This window comes from Cupressus sempervirens, chromosome 7, assembly GCF_028749045.1.
Source record: "Cupressus sempervirens isolate cs-2001-9-10 chromosome 7, ASM2874904v1, whole genome shotgun sequence".
Lineage (NCBI taxonomy): Eukaryota > Viridiplantae > Streptophyta > Pinopsida > Cupressales > Cupressaceae > Cupressus > Cupressus sempervirens.
Genome location: NC_143124.1, coordinates 28,341,104 through 28,362,419, shown reverse-complemented (window position 1 = coordinate 28,362,419; position 21,316 = coordinate 28,341,104). Strand labels below are relative to the sequence as shown.

The 21,316-nt window shown below is 32.7% G+C and overlaps 1 pseudogene; it reads left to right on the top strand.

Moving 5' to 3' along the window:
- LOC149545260 (protein TOPLESS-RELATED PROTEIN 2-like) overlaps positions 1-21,316 on the top strand; it is a 76,909-nt pseudogene that overhangs the window by 10,948 nt on the left and 44,645 nt on the right.

Genomic DNA, 21,316 nt, shown 5'->3' with positions numbered 1-21,316 from the left:
ATGAGCTCATAATCTGCACCTGAACTACTTTGACTAGTTTAGTGCTGGGGGTTGCTATATTTCTAGTCCTTTCCATGCATTTTGAAGTGATCCTTCTACAGGTATAGAATTGTGTATCTCTGCCACTAAAAATTTTTTTTTAGGAACCAAGATAACATCTTTCCTTAGTACTTTCTTCTAGTGCAAGACATGGGAGGTATTTTGCAGCTTTTTATTGCTCAAGGGTATGTGCAGTGCACCTCAAAATTGGCTCATGGTTTAAGATTGACATTGAAGTTAGCTTGAGATACTTAAGCTTATAAGATTATCATTCAAAAGTAAACCAATCATTTACATCTTGTTTTAACCTATATTACACCAAGTTTACTTTTGTACATAGCATTTCGGCTGAATCAAAAGCTAACTATCTAATCAACTAAGTATAATTGTTTTCAATTTCATTGTCAATGTTTATATTCATTATATAAAATTAAATAGTTACAACTTAAAAAAATTGCCTAACATATCTACCACTTGTAATAACCCCAAAACATAGGTTCTAACCAAAGTTTGATCTTGTTAGGATTTCATCCTATCACACTTTGTGGATCTTCTTTAGTCAATGTCTTTCTTCATTCCTTTTATTGAAATCATGGATAGCATTTTATCAATAATTCAACAAGAGAGGATCATACTATACAAAACCTTAAATGGTGACATGTCAAATGTGTTATATTTTACAAAGCCTTATCTTTTTACATATTTTTTGGCATTGTCTTAACTTGGATAAATGATTGTGTGCATTGTGGATAACTGATGTCAAACTTGGGTAGTCCTCGAGTTATGGACCAAATCTACAAATAGGTAGACATTGTGGACATATACCATAGATCTATGATAATGATTAATCAGTAAAATAGAAATTTGAAGGGTCAAGAGGAATATTTTATTACGTAGCCATGACCATGAAATTCTTTCTTTTTGTTTCTTCTTGTATGATAGTTGTGTGACATGCTTTACTTCTCTTCTTTACCATCGAAATTGGTTGCCTTTTTCTGATGCAGAGCCACACCTTGGAAAACTCAGGAGGAATCAGTCACTCAACTAAGTTGCTTCAAGGGGCATCTACAACCTTCAGGATCACACACTAAAATTAGATTCAATAAACAAAACTTTGAAAATAAAATCCCCCAAAATATCTTCTTGCTTCCTTCAGATAGACCTGCACTCAGACATGAATAAATTTCAAACTAGAAAATATTTACTCAATCCAACCGTTGATATTTGGCATAACTAGGTTTCAAACAACATATAAAAATTTGAGAGAAATCCAACAGTTCAAACCTGAGATATTGACCCCACATCAGAGTACATTTTTCTGCAATTGTTATTCCCTAAACTGATTGCCATGAGAAATATATGAAGCATAACAGTAGAACCATAATCTTGGAAAAAAAACACAGGAGACCAAAGGAGACATAAAACTTCCCATTCCTCCCCAAGTTCGAATCATTTTTTACATAAAAGATTGGCTTTTTAATAACCAAAGTCTGATTGGCCTTGCTGTCCAGTAGTAATAAAAACGTTCTCTTTTCCATCTAAGAATAGGAATCTGAAAGATGCTTTACCATCAATACCATGCAGCAATCATGGATATTCTTGTAACTGCTAAGAATAGGAATCTGAAAGATGCTTTACCATCAATACCATGCAGCAATCATGGGTATTCTTGTAACTACCTATTATCTGTCACCAGTATTTGATGGAATTCTCTTTAATTATTTAGCACAACTATGAATTAAAACAACTATTCTAATTTTAAAATCCACACACCTGGTCCTAGGTGGCTATATCTGGAGAGCTCATCGAATTGCTACTCCAGGTATGCCACCACATGTAGGACATTATTGAAAACATTTAAATTTAAAACACACACAAAACATAAAACATTACTTATCATATTTTCCGCTCTGCTATTGCAACATTTTCTAATCCATTTTTCAGGGATTTCTAATAGCTCTTGTTTTTGTCAATTTTGTTTATTTCGTTCCAAAGAAATCCATTTTTCCAATCTTTTGTACCAAGTTTCACATACATCTTTTTCAAATTTTCATTATTTTAGATTCTTTCACTTTTTTTATTTAAATTCTTAGATTTCATGGAATGATTTAAATATCTAAATATTTTAGAAGAAATGGGCAGGGCATTGAATATTGAACTCATTAACACTTTTCTTTTTGTAGTTGATGACTGCGAGGCTGATGATAAGTGAATTGATATAGTAGACAACATACAAGACAATGATAATGCTACATCTAAAGAGAACTATATGACTTCCTCTACTTTGTATTCATCTCTAGATGTATTTAAAGACACATCTATGTTCAAGGTGTATACTGATGCAACTGCAATAGTGCAAGATTCTTTCACATATATAACAAGCTTTCCTGAAGATGAATTTATTCAATCACAAGCATTTTATGTCACTGAAAATTGCATTGTATGGCCTCTTGTGGATAAAAATGCAACATTTGATGATACATATGGCATTGTATCTATTGAAGATTTCCTTAACTCAGATGGGGCATGCTTATTCCTCGCAATGCAATAGACAAAGTCTTTAGAATATGGTGTTAATGATGGCAATGACTCAAGCACCTTTGATGAACTTGATGATTTTGACCCATATTTATTCATCAAAAGTTTTTTTGATCTCTCGAAAGTGGTTTCTCCATATCAACCCATATTGTTACCCAAACAAGCAAGGCAAAGGCCACCTATAACCCTTGTACTAAACTTAGATGATAAGTTACTTTGTCAATTTTTAATGATTTTGTTGTTCATATATCGATGTTGTATGTTATTTCCTATTTTAGCTAAGCTTTTTATATACATTCTTTTATTTTTTACTGTTTTTAGTAACTAGATCACTTTCAGTGCTCTCAAGTGCATGTGGTTATTTAGTTTTGTGCACATAATTTTCTTTAGAGGGGTTTTTATTTTATTATTTTGCAAGTCAATATTTTTCATGTGTGTTCAGTCTATTATCAATTTATCCATCACTTTCTGTTGTACCAGAATAAAATTTGTAGTTTCTCTAGGAAATGCCACATTATTTGTTTTTTTTTTTATTACTTTAAACAATTGCTATTCTTATTCATTTTGTCTTGTGAAGTACTTCTAATACTAGTGCAATTGCATTATTAATATATTTTATATACATGTTTCATTGCTTTACTTGTTAATAGTGTTATTATAGCATGTTCTCTATCCTAGTAGATAGCAATGAGTTTTTTTCTTATTTGCAAAACCATGAGATGATTTGATGACTTACAAATTTGTCATGTTTAATCACATTTTTGAAAACAATTTTCACTCATTCTTCTTATTCTGTAGGATAAGGATTCCCTATCCATTCCAATGGTTAACACCCATATTTGATGCAGGACAAGCATTTGCAGTGATGGTTGTTGCTTTTGTCTCACTCGTTGAGGTTAGCTTGTCAAATTCCAAATTCCAGTCTTCATATTTAATTGTTTTTGTAGTTGCTGACTACTTTGTTAATTATCCATATGTTGCAAAGTGTATTGATTGTTGTGCTTTGAATTGGCAGTCTAGTGGTGCATTTTATGTTGTGTCAAGGTATGCAAGTGCCATAGCTCCTCCTCCATCTATTCTAAGATGAGGTATAGGTTGGCAGGTGAGGAGTGGAATTTTTCTTCTTTACTTCTCTCATTCCTATTTTCCTTGTGTTTGGACATTAGTATTATTAGAGGAAGGTTAGGGAAAAGATCTAACAAGTATTTTTGCAGGGAATTGGACTCTTGTTGGATGGGATGTTTGGAACTCTAAATGGGTCCACAGTATCAGTGTAAGAAGCCTGGCACTTTCACCTACTCCTTGGCCCTCATGAATAAGGACTAATTCATAACTCTAAATTATGTGTTATCTACATGCAATGAGAATGGTGGTCTTTTGGCATTGACATGAGTTGGAAGTCACAGGGTGATACAAATAGCAATAGGATTTATGATATTCTTCCATATTCTTGGTGATAATCATAGTCAGCTAGGCTCTCTATTCTCTATAGTATTTGGGTATTATATTTTAAACCTGATAATTTACAGAGCTGATTTTGGGGTTTTGTCATTCTAGGAAAATTTGGAGCAATCTTTGCCTCCATTCCAATATCTATTGTTGCTACTTTATTTTGCCTTTTCTTTGCTTATGCTGGTATGTATGAGCAACACATATTTCCATTATGCTACAATGTCAGTCAAGTTTCAACTATTTACTCATTTCACTATCTTGGTATTATATTAAATCCTCTTTTCACAAACAACATCCAAATTTAAAAGTAATTAAATAGTTATGGTCCATATAAATTGTTATACAAGAGATAATATTGATATTTGGAAACTCAGAAATGAAGTGGATTCGGTAGGTTTATGTTTTTTGGCAAATTACATGTAGTAATCTAGTAGCTCTCTTTGCACTGTCCTATTTTCCCTTATGGGTCTATCAAAAGTACAATAAAAAAACAATAGTAGCTCTAGCTAAAACTACAGATTATCGAATTTCATACAATCAAAGAGAAACCTTTTAGAGGGATAATGCACACAGATTGAAAATCTTGAGATTTTATGGCACAAAAGGAAAGATTGGTGTTATATGGTGAAGTATTGTAGGCATTATTACATCATCAATTGGCAAAATGTGTAGAAACACATGGTGATATTCATGAAATATTATCTTTGACTAGAGTCTTCTTACAATGTAATGTCCATTGGCAATAGGTAAGAAGATATCACACACAAAGAGTTATCAGTTAAGAAGAGGAGTTGTTTTATCTGAAGCCTTTGAAGTTAACATCACCATTCTCAAGAGCAACACCAGATCTTGGGTATTTTTTCTTCTTCTTTCTCTATAAACACTTTTTTATTAGGGAAGCACTATTTTTTTCTCTTCTTCTTTCTCATTATGAATGATAATGAGCATCTCTTTGTCATATATGGAGAACCCCTTTTTAAAGTCTTTCAATTTTCTAGAATCATATTAGTTATCTCTTCTAATGCATCACACTAAACAACAAATGGTTGTGAGAAATTTGGATGGTAATCATAATATAGAGCATGAATTTGTTACCTCCATGAGCATCTTGAAGACCTCTTGGGAAATGTCACTCCCATGAGAATTTTCACTTTCTAATCACATTAGTTATGGGAGTTTTTGGTTGAGAGTCAAACCCTAAAAAACCTCCTACATTAACTATAAAGGCCAAAGCATCCCCTTAACCATGTCAATTAAATTAGTAAGAGGCCAATCCAAAATGGTTTGGATTTTTTATTGATCCACCTAAAAAATTTGAGCACTAATAACAAGGCACAAGTAGAGAAAATTTATAACCCCAACCTAGCACTAGCCCACTTCTTTAGAAATATCCTATTGCTCTACTATTCCAAGAGCTATATATAAATTCTTTAGATGGCATTGCTATGTTATGTGTAAAACAATATATCAACAAAAAAAAAAAAAAAAATCTTACTTGATTATTGATTGGCAATGGGTACATGACAAGAAAGTTGTTAGAGCATTTATCAGTCATAAGCCATGACCAAAACTCATATTACCCAAAACAAAATCTAAATGTGTCTTGTGTACATCCTTGTTGCACACATGGATTTAACAATATCCTAACTTGAGATCAATCTTTAAAAAATAGATTGCTCCATGCAACTCATCGATAATTGCTCCATGCAACTCATTGATAAGCCATTCATCGTGAGAGACATATACCTATTCTTGATGGTAGACAAATACCTATTCTTGATGATTTTCCCACTCAAGGTTTTATGTTCTATACACATCTCACATGCCATCTTTTCTCTTTAGAAGCACCACATATTATTCAAAAGAGCTAGAACTTGGCCTGATGTGATCCATCTCTAGCAATTTCTTTGTAATGTTTTCTTTTTCTTCTCTGTACATCTGTGGATGGTAGTAAAGGATGTTCATACAAGCTTAGAACTTATTTCCAACTATATGATGCATTGAAATACCCTATCCAATAGTAATCCTGGAGACAAATTACTAAATAGCACATTATGGCTATCTAATATTATATGAATGTTATTATGAAACATGAAGCTTACCCAATAGGAATGCCTTTTACTAGAGAGCAATTGGTTACCTATACAATTTGTCCCTTGTGGAGAGTCCTCTCCATCCCCTAGGAGTGACCACTCATATTGATTAATCAAAAATGACTTAAGGCACCATGTCTTTCCCTTTATATTTGAATTTTAATTCAATAGATTGATAATATTGTGTAAATTCTCTAACGAATGCAACCATTGTCTAGTTCTTAAAAAAAAAAGTTTATAAAGAACTCACCACACTGAAACTGTTGGATTCTTATTTACAAAACATGCTAGGCTACATTAATCAACAATAGCATGCAACCAATTGCAAATAACCTATAGCAATATGCAGTAGCCGATCAGTAGTTCTCTAAAACTAACCCAATGCTTACTCTCTACTACTATTTAAGTCCCAAAAAACAACTAGCCAAAAAGACTAAACAGATTCAGCACAAGTCAATAGCTAAGCAATAAGCCTGACAAACATATTAGAAAAAGGGCAGTCTTCTAATGGCCATATGCCTCAATTTATAGCACAAAGAAGGTCTCAAATCCTAGTGATGCACATAAGCTAACATCATTACTGGAATAGAAAGTGTTATTAAAGGTTCCAGTCCAAAGTAGCACTCCACTTTTTCAACATAAAATCATCTTAGAAGTCACCCTGTAACTTCCTCATAGTCTATTGTTGGAAACTAATATAATTAAATGGAAAATAACTTTATAGAAAAACACAACCGTATTCAGAGATGCCAAGAATTAGATATTATTTAACCATCTTAATAAAAAAAATTCCATAGCCTAGATTGAGAACAAAGGAATATACTTTGGGTCCAAACCTATCTCACCATAGGGTTCCACGAAGGGGGGATGAGGGAACAAGAAAATGGATTTCTAGTATGGATTTTAATCCTAGAGCAGGGGACAACAGGGGATTGCAGTGAGGACAACTGTATTAAAAGTAGAGAAACTTAAAATATGAGCATGGAAACATGGATAAAGTATGCTTATATATTATATAACCTTAATACATGATATTTGTGTTAGATAAATCAAATTGAAAGTTCATGTTGGGGTGGAGATCAAACAAATTATCAAAATTCAAACATTAATTTTTAGGGACATTAGATTCCAAGCTTCCACATAGAGAATCCCATATGTTATTTGGGCATTAGTTTGAGTCTGATGATAAAAAGTATCCATCACCATACATAACTAATTCCTAGCATCCCTTACATGTATGAATCCTTACTAGAATCCTCCATAACTCTAGAGAAGTTGTTCCATTATCTTCATATTTAACCATCAAGAGTACTGAAACCCATATGTCATCCAATATTATGACGATCATCTTACAACCAGATTCCTAATTACTACCTACCCATGGAAGAATACATTTCAAATAATAGTAAATCATACAATGAAGATTAACCTCAGATTAAATTAGCAAAAAATAATGAAAGTATTACACAGTTATGTTAGAATTGTGTTTAGTCCCTACACAAGCTTCAGTTGTATGCTCAATTTTTATAAAAAAAATATTGGCCTGGTTTCAAACTTTCTCTCTTAGGATGGATGTATAAAACCTTTGGTGACTCCTATAATGTGTTCCTCATGTCCTTCAAATGCATTCTTAATTCCTACTATCACAAATATAAGGGAGTCTGATAATTTGATACAGACTACAATGGAAATAGAAGTCATTCACAGTATTGTTAGATCAACATTTGAAGCTACAAAACCAGTATTTGAAGGGCCTTGCAGAGACCCTCTCATTCATCAATCAATCTCTGGATCAACTGTAAAGTGTATATTAATGTGAATTAGGACATGATGCCCAAGTTTAGTGTAGGCATGGGGAAGAAAGAAAGAAAAAATGCCCCCTACACATGGACAACTAGATTTTTTGGCACATGCTTCAACATTTCTTCTTCAAAAAGTAAATCTTAGTTATAGGACTATGTCTTATTGTTCTTTAAATAGTATAAAAATGCACTACATTAAGTGTTTTAACAATAACAGGTTAGAAAACAAGCAGAATTACTTAAAACATAAGATTTCTAATCATCTTTTCCTAATGTAATTGGATATCCCATAGCGATTAATCATTAATGTCTCTAATTAATGTATAATTGTTCATAATAGTGAGCTTCTTGAAGACCTATTGGGAAATGTTATATATGTTTAAAACTTAGCATTTTCCTGAATATAAACACACATGTTATATACGTGTTTAAAGATTCATAACCTTAGCTTCACTGTCCCAATACATGAACCTCGTCCACCCCAGTATTTAATTCATGTTGTATCTGACAAATGGCTAGGATCACAAATTGTTTTGCCAATTTCATTTAGACATCTTATTCTACTAGAGAAATATCCATCTCCAACTAAATTATTAGATTTGCAACCACTTCCTATATTTGCATTAAGAAATCCTTCATACAAAGCTCTGTATCAGCAGTTTAGGCACTTCAATCCTATTCAAACACAGGTATTTATAGTCCTATATAACTTAGATGATAATTTTTTGGTTGCAACACCCACTAGAAGTGGTAAGACTATTTGTGTTGAGCTTTCTTTGCCATGACTGCATCAAAAAGATGGAGACAATACATTTCAACCTATTTACATTGCTCTTGTAGCTGCACTTGCAAAGGAAAAATATTGTGAATGGGAGCAAAAGTTTGGGAAAGATCTGGGATGGAAAGTAGTTGAACTGACAAGTGAGACTATGTCTGATTTGAAGTTACTTGTGAAAGGTCAGATTGTTATAAGTACACATGAGGAATGGGATTCTCTTCCTTGTAGATGGAAACAACATAAGCAAGTGCAGCAAGTCAGCTTATTTATTATTGATATACTTCATTTAATTAGTGGAGAGGGTGGTCCCATATTGGAAGTAATTGTTTCTAGAATGAGGTATATTTCAAGTCAAATTGAAAATTATTTTTTGCTTTGTTTCTCTTTCCACTTCACTTGCAAATGCTAAAGATCTTGGTGAGTGGATTGGAGCTACTGCACATGGCCTTTTTAATTTCCCCCCTAGTGTTTGTCTTGTACCATTAGAGATTTATATCTAGGGTGTTGATATAGCCAACTTTGAAGCTTGGATGCAGGCAATGATCAAGCCAACTTACACATCAATAATTCAGCATGCAAAAGGAGGAAAACCAGCTCTAGTGTTTGTGCCAACAAGAAAACATGCCCGACTTACTGCCATTGATTTATTAACTTATTCAAATGTAGATGGTGGGAAAAGATCCTAGTTTCTTCAATTTTCTTAGGCCCTCTACCCTTTCTAAATTATGATGTGTATTTTACATAGGTAGGGATTATATTGTATCATATTGAAATTGAATGAATACTAATATATATCATAATATGACAAGAAACTAGTTGCTTGCAAATTGTTAGGAAGCTCACCAAGATAAATTGTTAGGATAATTTTACCCTTTCTGAATTATGATGTGTATTGTAAGTAGGTAGTGATTATATTGTATCATATTGAAATTGAATGAATACCAATATATATAATAATATGACAGGCAACCAGTTGCTTGTAAATTGTTAGGAAGCTCACCAAGATAAATTGTTAGGATAATTTTACCCTTTGTGAAATTAAAAGGTTGGTACTTTTCTTTTGCTAAATTACTAGATGATTTAGTTACCCTATTATTTGCCTCTATGAAATCGATACAAATATAGGTATGCTAATATTTATTTTGTTGTATTTGTATGCATTGTGGATACAGCATGTATCTGCCTTGCATTGAACCACTAGCCTTGCATCAAACTCAAGAATCAGCATGGGGAAAAGATATCATCTGTTTCAAAGACTAATCAAAGGTAGTATTTTATGATGGCTTTTAATGTTTCTTTTGCATATGGTACCCATGTGGTGATACATAACATAATTAATTGTACTTTGCACAAATACAAATGTTAGTTTCCCTACCATTTCTATCAACAATATATTTGTTGTGCTTGAAATCAATGTCCCTTACTAATGTTTTTCATCCTAATTGTATAAACTTAGATAAGTCTTTTCTTGTGAACCATATTGAATTAACAAATTTTTTTCCTTGAACAACGTTGTTATGATGCAACTAGTGCTTCATGCAAAAGGTCAAAATTTAATTAAAAAGTCAAAATATAAAGAGGCTCTTGAAATACTTTCCATGGGAGAGGTATCTAGTGGTGCATTTGTAGGACAAGCATTTCTAGTAAACATAGATGTTGCATAGTCAAGCATTTCCAGTAAACATAGATGTTGTAGTTGGTGTCCCTCGCCATTTGGCTTGCCCTTCTCAATGTGATTGTAGCATCTAATTTAATAGTAATAAGTTGTAATTGAACTAAAAATTTATTTATATACTTATGAAAAATGAATAATTCAATCACAATAACCATGATTGAAGTTTCCCATTGTAGTCTAGGAAAATTCACACTGACCTACTTTGGCATTGCTTGAAGATTGATAGATGGGGAAGTCATGGATATATGAACTTTTTGCAATGAATTTATTCATCTGTGTCACAACATGGGAGTCTTTTTATATGATGATTTATTGTCAATCATGTCCATTTGCTACCAAAGAATTCTATTCTACAAATTTGAGACACTGAAACTTTTGTGGATGTGTAGGCCATTGAAACATATTGTAGGGAGGATGACGAACTTATTCTCAACTGTCAAACTTAGGCAATGATATAAATTGTAGAATCTTAACATATGGTTTTTCAAATTTTGTATCTCCTAAATGATTTCCTTTTAGCATATAACTTGTTGTGCATAGTTGCCAAGTTCACTTATTGTATCCAGCATATTAATGAAGAAGCATATTAGTTACTGTCAGTGTTTATGATAGTTTGATTAGTTACTGTCGATGTTTTTTAGGCATTCTATAAAATAGTTCACATGCCTTGTGTGTGATTTGACATTTTGCATGTATCCTGCACTCTCTCATCTGGTTGATGATGGATTACAGAGTGTGATCTGAAATGATGATGCTAAAAAATACACACAATCAAATCCAAAATGAATTTTCCTTACAAATGAATTGTGGGAATCTATTATTATTAATTTTTCATGCATGTCTACTAGGACAATCACAACTTAAACATATAAATAAATATATGTTTAAGTTGTGATTGTCCTAGTAGACTTGCATGTAAAATTAACAATATCAAATTTCCACAATCCATTTGTAATGCAAGTTTATTTTGGATTTGGTTGTGTGTGTTTTTTAGCATCATCATTCTAGATCACTCTTCATAATCCATCATCAACTGAGTGAGAGTACATGATGCATGCAAAATGTCATATCATATGCAAGGCATGTGAACTGTTTTATAGAATTCTTGAAAAAAAATTACACCCAGGCATTGGTAGAAATTTCTACCTTGATTGATTGAAATTTCTACCAATGCCTGGGTGTTTTCTACCTTCATTGGTCAAAATTTCTACCTTCATTGGTCAAAACTTTCTACCTTCATTTGTCAAAATTTCTACCTTCTTTGGTCAAAATTTTCTACCTTCATTGGTCAAAATTTCTACCTTCATTGGTTGAAATTTCAACCAATTCCTGACAGAACTTGCATCATGGCTTTGAAGGTTTTCGACCAATGTATTGGTTAAAATTTTAACCAACCAGTAGGTTGGTCGAAGTTTCGACTAGAAAAATTTTGACCTGAATTTGGTCAAAATTTTGACCAATAATGGTCAAAAAATGGCCTCAAATGTACTAGTGATACCACACTTGGGGACATTGATGAGACTCGAATTGAGGTAGACAACTATAGACAGAAGATCAAAGATAAATATGAGGTTTTAGATTTATTAGATGCGGAAAATATTACTGAGATAATAGATAAATTCAAGGGCAAGCATCCCGACATAGCTTTGGGATGAAGGGGAACAAAACCTAGAACCTAGAATTTCAATTTTGACACTCAGTAAAATTTTGAGATTTTGGGCCTTTTTGAGGTGCATAGCTCTGTAGGTTCATAGGTGTGTAGGTCCACAAGTATGTAGGTCAGCTTTTCTAGAGGTGCACTAAAGGTTAACTGCAAGTCCTAAAAATAGAGCTTTCCATGCATTGGAAACACATTTTTATGGTAGTTTAACTTCGACAAATGCCTAGTGAAGGATTAGTTTCCATTTTTGGTAGTATAAGACACTTCCACTTTGACTAAAGGCTTTCTTATTCTCTCTCCTCTCATAAATTTTTTGTTTTTTAACATGTAAAGGCTCATGCATCCAATTAATAAATATAAAATTGATGGAGTCCTACTTAGCACCAGTTAGATTGTTAGTTTGCAGATAATTAATTTGTTTTATTGAATTAAAAGCATTTTATTGCATGAAAATATCTCCAACTCTCAACACAGATTGAGGAGAGATTTTTCTTATAAATAATCCATTTTAATATGTAATTGGGGCCACCATTATTTTTCAATAAAATTATACTTTTTGTGCTCGCATTTGGAGTGTAGTCATTCTTGCCTAAATGTGTCATTTTTTTATGGATATATGTTCATGGAATTGTGATTGAGCCAAAAGTTTATTTCTTTGTTTTTGGTTGTGTGATTTATTAATTTTGGTGTTTGCATAACGTATCTAACTTAAGAAGAAACTATCAAATTGTGCTTGCACAACTTTTTGTCTCGCATGAGCACACTTTCTATGGCCTTGTGATTTGATGAAGGGTGAAACATCATATGATCACTAGGTTTCTCACTAATGATTGCATTAGTGGAATTTAAGAAGTGATACTCCTTCTTTCATTTGTTACCCATTGATTTCTTTGAAAGCTTAACTCGCAAATGTGTCATTTTCCATAGCTTATGTCCATTAAGATTTCAATTTCATGTTATTTTCTTTAAAGTTTTTGTTATTTTCTTTACTAACCCCCTTTGTTAGAATAGGGCTTCATACTAGTTGCATTGTTAGATTGCATTCACAAAAAACATAAAAATACAAAAAACATTGTTCTTTCTTGCATTTTTTATTTTAAAGCAGTGTGCAAATACTTCATGTCATCCAAAATCAAAACGAACCAGCAAAGGCCTCCTTGTGAATAGTCATATTTATCTTCAACTAAACAGATTCTAGTAGGTCGCAAGATCACCCGAAACCTTGGAGTTGATTCACAAGATCATCTTTTCAAGAGAGGAGTTCACAAGAATTCATGTCATTTAGCATCATGCATAATGACAGCTCAACACCAACTAGATCACAAATTGTGCATCTAATGATCCCATGGATCGCTTACATGTATTTAGTAAGAATTCTTCTCCTTCTTCCATTGTGCACTAATACTTCACATTCCACTTGATCTTCTTCTCCAAGATACATCACAAATAAGGAAAACAACTTTAATTTATATCGTATCTTCATAATAATACCTTATGTTGGCCTTGAAGCTTACCCAATTAATTAAAATAACATAATTAATTAATTCACAATTACAATAGCATTTTCAGCTTACAATCTATACAAAACTTCACATGTGTGAAACCATGTCCTTCTTAGATGTTGGTGTCACCAAATGATTGTCCTCTATTACTGTGTAACTATGCATCTCTTCATTACATTTTAGATGAAAGATAGCGATAGATCATCAAAACTTTATTTTCCAATTCTCTATTTCTACACTGCTTCCAATAAATCAAGTGTAACTTCCATACACCATTAACTCAGACTTAGTCCTCTTAACCACATCATCAGGACAACCTCAAGAACATGTCCTCTACTATGCATCATAAGACTATTGACTGCTATTCTTCTAATCTTTATAGAATTACTATTATATTGACATCAATGAAAAATGTAGTCATGAATGAAACATATCAATACTCTTCAATGCTTAGGATACTCCCCCAATGTAGTATCATCAACATTCATGCTAACAATCTCCCCCATTGGCATTGATGGAAACATAGATGAAAATTATCTAAGTTCCAAAAATACGAAATTTTAGTCTATTGCTATTGCTCCTATCATCTTCTCAATTTTCTTCATCAATCTAAAATCTTCTGGCTGCTAGTCATGAGTTGTTCATGGTGAACAACTTACAACACTTTTCTAGTTGCATATCTTTCCCATAGAGATATTCTTCTATGCACTTACATTTCCTTCTATGCACTCAGATCAATCTTTCTAAATCTTTTGAAATCTCCCTAAAGAAATAACACTCCCCCATTGACAACTCAACAAATGCTTCTCTCACATTTTCTCTCCCCCTTTATGTAGGAGATGCTTTTATGCACATATTCTCCTCCCCCATTGACATCAATGTCAAAGGTGTCAATACAAGTACAAAATACCAATTGTTAGAATATATTTCTTCCAACTATTCAATCAAATCAAGCATCTAATGACACTATTCAATACAAAATATCAAATACCAAGAGTTCTCAATGACTCAGTTCATTCAAGATACTCCCCTATACAGGAAGCATTATCATTCAATCTATTCTAATCATATTTCTCTATACCACTAGACTAATGCACTCCTCACATCATCTACTCTGAAGTAGATAGGGGCATAGCCCCTAGTACACCTCTTAGGTACTCAAAAGTATCTTTAGGCAAAGGTTTCATAAAGATATCTTCAATTTGATCTTTAGAATTTACATACTCCAACCTTATCTCTTTCTCTATTGTCTTCTCTCTCAAAACATGATACTTTATGGATATGTGCCTTGTCTTCGAATGAAATATAGGATTCTTAGACATACTCACTATACTTGTATTATCATAGTAAATGATAATAGGTTCTATAAACTCAATCCCAACATCATTCAAAATTTGTTTCATCCACATAACTCGATTACAGTTATTTGCTACTATAGCATACCCTACCTCAACTATACTCTAAGATATACAATCTTGTTTCTTGATCAACCAAGAAATCAATCTTCCTCCAAGAGAGAATGTTCCACCACTAGTGCTCTTTCTATCATCCATATTGCTTGCCCAATCTGCATTAGTATATGTACACAAAGTGAAGTCACTTGATCTATCATACCAAGTTCCATAATTAGGTATACCTTTCAAATATATGAATATCCTCTTTACTACTAAATAATGATACTCTTTTAGATTAACTTGGAATCTTGCTATAATCCTAACCACATTTACTATATCTCATCTAGTGTGAGTTAGATATTGTAATCCTCCAATCATATATCTATATTTTTTTTGCTCAACTGTAAGTGTCTTATCTTTACTAGATAACTTGTGACTAGTTATTATGGGTGTACCAACAGGTTTGCAACTTTCTAAACCAAATATTTTCAACAAGTATTTTAGATACTTGGCTTGTGAAATAAATATCCCATCCTTGTTCTGTGTAATCTACAATCCTAGGAAAAATTGCATTTCTCCTATCGTGCTCATTTGAAATTTATTTTTCATCTCTTTAGAAAAATGATCACTTTCTTTATCATTTCCTCCAAATATTATGTCATCCAAAAAATACTATAATGATAAACAAACCATCATCAATTTTCATTAATACAAAATACTATTTTACGTACCTTTAATAAATCAGAGTTTAGACAAATATCTCTCCAACCTTACACACCAAGTTTTAGGTGCTTGCTTCAAACCATATAGTGCTTTCTTCAATCTGCATACAAACTCTTTTTCTTCTATCAAAGGAAATCCATCAGGTTGCTCAATGTAGATTTCTTCTTCAAGTTCTTCATTTAGCATAGTTGACTTGACCTCCATCTGATAAACCTTGAAATTCTTGCTTGTTGCATAAGCCAAGAACATCCTCACTACTTCCATTCTTGCCACAAGTGCATAAGTTTCTTCATAATCTATGAATTCTTGTTGTGAGTAACCTTTGCAAACAAGTCTAGCCTTGTTTCTCATAACTTCTCCTTGCTCATTCATCTTTTTTTTTTAGTACCCACTTGGTGTCTATAACATTTTTGTCTTTAGGTCTAGGAACTAACTCCTATTTCTCATTCTTCACAATCTAATCTAATTCTTCTTTCATTGCTTGCATCTAGTGACCATCCTTACATGCCTCATCTATGCTCTTTGGTTCCACTTGAGAAATTAGATAGAATTCCTCATTCACTCTATTCCTTGTCATTACACCCTTATCCTTGCTCCCAATTATCTACTCTAGAGGGTGATTCTTTGCCATATTTTTGCTATAAGTAGGAGTTGATATATCAACTCTAATAGCTTCTCAAGGTTTAGATCTATGTTCTCCTCTATGAAAAATAGATAAATCATTCTTAAATTCATTGTTAGTCTCAAAAATAACTTCAGCATTATGTCTAACAATTCTAGAATTATCCTCTTCTTCATTTGAATTATAATCAACCATCTTCTCTTTAGTACCAAAATCTTCATCAATCCTTACATTTTCACACTCAACTATTATCTTAGTTCTATAGATGAAACATCTATATGCTTTATTTTTCAATGAGTAACCAAGAAACTTACCTTTATTGCTTCTAGGATCAAACTTACCAATATCATCTATTGGAAATGTAGAATAGGCTAGGCTACTAAGAAAGTAGGTGTGAATCACAAACTAATATAACTTATTCTTATTTCACCAATTAGTCCTTCAATTATATTTTGATCTAATTGCATGGATGAAATACTAAAAGCATTAAAACATTCATAACACTTTGACACAGGATATGGTAACCTAGAAACCTTCCAAATAGAAAGTAAAATTGGGGTGGCAATGGTACCCAAAAGCTTAGTACTATAGTATAAAGTTGGTTAGTTAAGGCTTATAATTGATCACTTCTTATGATTTTCCCTATTAGGAGTAATAAGGATTTCTAGGTTCACCTTGTTAAAGGATTTACAAAACATGCAATGAAGTATGCACTCAGTAAAGATATTTGCAAAAGATTGTTAAGCCTACTTTGTGAAAGGATTTAACTGATACACCTATTAGAATGAACTAGTGGCTGATCTCTAATTTGCAACTCTGATTTGTTAGTTGAGATTACTTTGAAGTGTAAAGATAACCATGTTGTTATAGATAAATCTTTGTTGCTCCTTATATTGCTTGTACCCTTCTTAATTCACACTTATGCTCATATGATTGCTTTCTATTCACATTCTTATTATATTTGGATGTGATACAATACATTACATATATATCAATCCAAACTACAATTCATCAAAGTCATCTACAACACAAGTTTCACTGAAATACACAAAGTTAGCTCAACTATTGGTACTCAAATTCTGAAGACAAACTTGGTGAGGTTCTAACACTCAAAAAATAATGTCAACACTTGACATCATCATGCTCTCAGTAGACATAGAATTTTAGTTCATACTAATCAATTCCAACTCATCTAAACTTGATTAGCACTAGTGACTTGGTGAATACTACAAAACTCAATATATAAAATGAATCACTTGGTTAACACTACATGGCTTAGTCAATACTAACACTATAAGCTTGGTATAAACTAAATCACTTGGTTGACACTTCCTAGCTCAATCAACACTAGATTCACATCATTGATACTATGAACTTGATAGATTCTAGAGACCATGGTTGACATTGTGCTACTTGGTTAATACTATGAAGCTTGGTTTGCACTATTAGTTATCAACTCAATAGATACTACTTGGTATAAACTGAATACTAATTTTGGAACTTGGTAGCAACTATAGTCTAACTCAATAAAACCTAGATTACTTAGTTAACACTTTAAACTACAAGATAAGCTTAGCAGCTACTAACCATTTGATTAAGCATGATTCATTAACAAATAAACTTGACCATAATATCAACAATCATCATCTCTTTTTATGTAACACTTACTTCCAAATATTCTAAAATACTCGACTAATGGTGAATGACCAAACCATTACTCATAGGATTTCTTTCTCATAACTTTTTTGATTTGTACTTTTTTTAGAGTATATACTATAGTGTTAACTACTTCTCTCCAAAATGTCTTTGAGACATGATTCTCAAAACATCATTCTTGCTAGTTCTACTACTAACTTGTTCCTTCTTTCAACAATCCCATTCTATTGAGATGTTCTTGGTGAAGATAATTGTCTTTTGATTCCATTCTCTTCATATAACATAGTGAACTCTCTAGACATGAACTCTCCTCCTCTATCTCATCTCAAACATTTCATCTTGACACTAGATTCATTTTCAACTCTATTATTAAATATCTTAAATTTCTCAAGAGCTTCAGACTTCCCTTTGAGAAATGCTAGCCACATTATCCTAGTGAAATCATCAACAAAAATAATAAGGTATCTTTCACCATAGAATCATTTGGTTCTTGTAGGACCACTTAGATCTATGTGAACAATATCTAGTTTGTTTTTAGTAGAGAACATCTTACTAGGAAAAGACACTTTCCTCTATTTAGCCAAAATAAATTCCTTCCAGATAACATCAATAGGTTTAATTATCTTAGGAAATCTCTCACTGCAAATGTATTGCTAACTTTCACAATATTATCAAAGTTTATATGATAGAACCTTCTATGCCATAACCAACTGTTGTCAACCTTTCCAACCAAGCATGTTATTTTAGTAGAAATCAACTAAAATACATTACTTCTAGATTTGGCTCTAGTACTAAGTAGCTTACCATCTTTATCTTTGATAGTGCAAGTCTTCTCTATGAACCACAACATATATCCCTTTTCTACCAACTATCCAACACTTAAAAAATTATATTTTAAATCATCAACAAAGTAAACATCATCAATGTTAGTTTTAGCATTAAGAGTAATAGATCCAATCCCTATAATATGACAAGTTGCATTGTTACTAACTCTAACAATACCTCCATCATGATTTCTAAACTTAATAAACTTGTTCATATCACCACTCATGTGATGTGAACATCCATTATCAATTATCCAATCTAATATCTTCTCAACTTGCGTAAGTAGACCTCTCTCTTCTCTAATTTCTCTATCAAGATCATCTTCCTTGATAGCCACAAATCCTAATTCATCATCACTTTCACTCTAATCTCTTTCATCAGATTCTTTGTCCTCATCAGCATATAAACAATTTTTATCCTTATCTCTTCTAGGCTTAAACTTTCCTCTAATTTTTTTTCTCTCTTTTAGGATATCTAGATGCATAATGATGATATTCATCACAAGTCCAACATTTAAATATTTTCTTACCATATTTCTATCTTCTTACCAAAAGGGCTATTCCTTCTTCAATCTTCTTATCTTCTTTAGATTTTCTAATACTAGAAAAGTCTCCTCTTGTGCTTGAACTTCTTGATAGATTAGGTTGAATGTTTAGAGTACTAAAAGTTGTCTCAACTCTAGCTAATTCTCCAGACTATCTCATTTCTACCTCTATATATTCTAATCTTCCAAGTAATGTTTCCTTTATGAAATATTTGGTGCAAGGCATTACTAGTTGAATCATCTGAGCTATCTTCTTGAATGGTGGTGTTAAATTTTTCAAGATCTTCCATATAAGCTCATCATCTTCTTTAGTTCCACCAAGAGACTAGATTCCTACAACAATTTTTGATATTCTTCCTACATAAATTCTCACAAATTCATCTTCCATCATCTTAGCATCTTGAAATGCACAAATCCAATTTTGTAATCCCATTCCTTTTGCATGATCATCACCTTCAAAATTAACTTCTAATGCTTTCCAAATTTCATTAGAAGTTTGAAATCTCTTTACCTGATTGTATTCATTCTTTGGAAGAGCTGGCAGTAGGCCCTCCATTCCTCTAACTTTGACTCTTCAACAATTTCCTTCATAGATTTTGTAAGAATTTGGTATAGCTCTAATACCATGTAAGAATTTTCTTTAGGGAAAGATTCAACCAAGATCATAGAACTCGAACACAAGCATAATTGTAGACCAAAAAGGAGTATGATCAATATATCATAGTATGTCCTCATACACTACTCTATATTATATATGATGAGTGTACACACTAGGAGTCTCTATATATAAAGGCCTTGCAGGAAGCCCCTAGAATGTCTCTAGAAAGAGCTAAGAGATAAGATAAGCATGACAAGTAAGCACACATCTTTTCCATCATTCTAGATGATAGGATAAGAATGATAAGGTGTATCTCAAGTAGAGATGTTGTAGACACCATGTGCTTAATTAGTGTGCTAACTCGTATGTTGTAGACACCATGTGCATAAAAGAGGTGTGAACTCCTATGTTGTCAACATGACAACTCACAAGAGTGCACATACTCCTAGGTGACTAATAAATAAACATTAAAATAATGCATTAACCTAAGTAAACTTAAGTATGTGTAAATAGTGAATAATTATTTACACCAACACCCCCCCCCCCCCCCCCCTAAGTGAAACTTAGGGGAATGCACTTAAGCTCATGAAAACTAGGATGAAATGTATAATGGGTCCTAGCTACTAGGCCATATTAGGTACCCATGTACATAATGAAATGCAATCTCTCATAAAGTAGAGAAAGAGGGAAAACCTCATGCGAAAAACCCTCCCCCAAAAAGAGAGATGAAATATGTATAGATGGATGGAGTAATCAAGACACCCCCATTGTGACATACATCGAGTATATACAAGAGAGAAGTGGGAGAAGGAAAAAACCCCTTAAGAGGAAAGAGTCCCCCCCAAAAAGGAGAAGAAGGAGACAAGGTAGTCCCCCCCCTAACGGTAGTTTTTTTATCAGTGAGAAATACTCCAATGTAGAAGAAAATTCATGACTATTGAATGATGTTCCTCCCCTTTGGAAGAAACAAATGCAAGGGTACTGATGAAATGCTTCCCCTATATGTAGAAAGAATCTCAATGATAAAAGGTGTCTCTAAAACTTTCTCAAGTGTCCCTATGTCAATATTGATGGTGGCTCCTTCCAAAAATATTAAGAAGAAGTTTAGATCTAGCAGGGATTGCTATAGAACCTATTTTAAAGAACCAATAGTCTCCTCAAATGAGAGAGAGACCTCCTACAACTACCATACATAAGTATCCACAATCACACCAACTATAAAGATTGATCATGTAGAGAATGGACACGAGGGTCAGAGTGAGTCCTTGCAAAAACTATAGATGAATTGTCCTCATTAAAGAGAAGTGATATATCATCAAAGAAGTCTCCTAAATCCACTGTGTGTGACTCTATGAATAGAGCTAATTTTTTGCAAGAATTTATCACCTAGAAGATAAAGTGTACCATACTATGGT